This window comes from Lipotes vexillifer, unplaced genomic scaffold (genome assembly GCF_000442215.2).
Source record: "Lipotes vexillifer unplaced genomic scaffold, Lipotes_vexillifer_v1.1 scaffold196, whole genome shotgun sequence".
Taxonomy (NCBI): domain Eukaryota; kingdom Metazoa; phylum Chordata; class Mammalia; order Artiodactyla; family Lipotidae; genus Lipotes; species Lipotes vexillifer.
The window spans coordinates 2,689,852-2,691,686 of NW_006775077.1; positions in this window are offsets into that span (position 1 = coordinate 2,689,852).

The following is a 1,835-nucleotide window of genomic DNA, read 5'->3' on the forward strand; positions in this document are numbered from 1 at the left end:
TGGTGAGGGCGTGGCTTTCAGAGGGCAGCCGGGACTCACGCCAGGGCCAAGGAGGCAGTTTCAAGGAGCAGAACGCCCCAGAATGTCCCAAGAACTGCAGCGTGTCCACCATCCTCTCATGGGGTGTGCCGGGCGAGTCTGACCCCAGAGAGTCTGCCGGGCGAGTCTGACCCCAGAGAGGAGAGGTCAGTGCCCGAGCCTCACTCCCAGACCCAGAGGTGACCCGCACGCCGCACACAGGCGGCTGGGACGCCAGCACAGGCTCGGCAGGGCCGCAGAGGGCAGAGGTCACCAGAAGCGGGGACGGAGGAGGCCCTGGGCGCCAGCCTGGGGCACACGTGGAGCTGAGAACAGGCTCTGGCCCTCCTGATGGCCGACGGCTGGCTGCGGGCAGGGGGCACAGGCTCTGAAACGGGCACAAAGCACCACCACGTGTCGCCAGGAAGGGCCCAAGGTCAGTTCCCACAGCGGCCAGCCCTTCGAGGGCTCCGGAATGCTCCATCCGGGGCGGCAGGCGGCCAGTCCAAAGACCCGGCTCCTGACGGCGGCGGCGTGCGTGTTTCTCCACCGCCTGTGGTCTCTGCCAGCGGGGAGCCGGCCGCCTGCACAGGCTGCGCGGACCAGGACAGCGAGCGAGGCCACCTCTTCCCGTCTGGCCAGGGACCTGGGCCTCTCCTGACATCAGCCTGAGGGACCGCCGGGGCTCACTGCCTCTGGAGCCTCTGTCTTCTGGAAACATGGGCAGCACAGAGACAGATACGCGGAGCAGAGGAGGGACTGAACTCGCCAGAGACCCCTCTGCCGTTTCTCCCGCAGACAGGCAGCCACGCCCACCGAGTCGGGGCAGAGGGTCTGAAACGGTGAGAGCGCTGTCACCACTTAGAGCTGGACGGTGAACTCCTCAGAGGCGAGCCTGTGGCTCTGATCCCACACCTGGAACCCAGGGCTCCCGCTCCGAGAGGGGAGGGTGTCCATCCTGAGCGTCAGTGGTGCGGGGCCCGACCTGGACCCCAAACCTGGGGTGAACCTGAGATCTTCAGAGCTCCTGGCCGAGGCTACACCACAGCCGCCACCCCCTTTTCCTTCTTCTAAATCTCTTTTTAGGGATTTTTGCATAAGAGTGTTAACAGAATAAATCTAAAATACCTGTAGGAATGACTGAATGATCTCAGGGCACAGGAGGTGAACTCGGGGCGTTCTGGTGGCAGAATGAGGGAGTAGGGGAACGGGATGGCAGGGCTGAGGTCAGTGGGACCTGAGAGGCAGGGAGACCCAGACCTAGAGCCGCAGGAGGGTGGCCAGGGAGGAGCAGAGGCGCCTCAGCGGGGCAGGAGAGGAGGACAGGGTTCTGGCAGGACTGGTCCAAACGGAGCTGTCACCAGAGAACACGTCTGCTTTTTACCTAGATACTCCTTTAAATCTTATCTTCTAAAGCTGAAGTTCACAGCACAAACTTGTTTTGATTTCAAAACATGGGGCTTTATGACCTTCACCACTGGGAAGCAAGGTCCCAGCCATAAAGGGAACGAAGAATTCCAGGCTTGGCCTCCTCCTGAATCAGTGCCACAGGCTACTGTGCAGTTGGGGACGAAAGTTCAACACGTGAAAAGTCAAGAACGAGGGTCATTTCAAGGCCGGGGCAGGAAGTTTTCAATCCCTGTGTACTATGCTCCTGTAGCTGCCAGAACCAAGTGCCACAGGGCTGGGTGGCTTAGGACAACAGGAGTTCAAAGGCTCACAGTTCTGCAGTTAGAACTCAAGGTGTCAGCAGGGCTCCAGAGGAGGGTCGTTCCTGCTCTTCCCTCGGGGGGGGGGGGGGGGGTTGTTTGACTTAG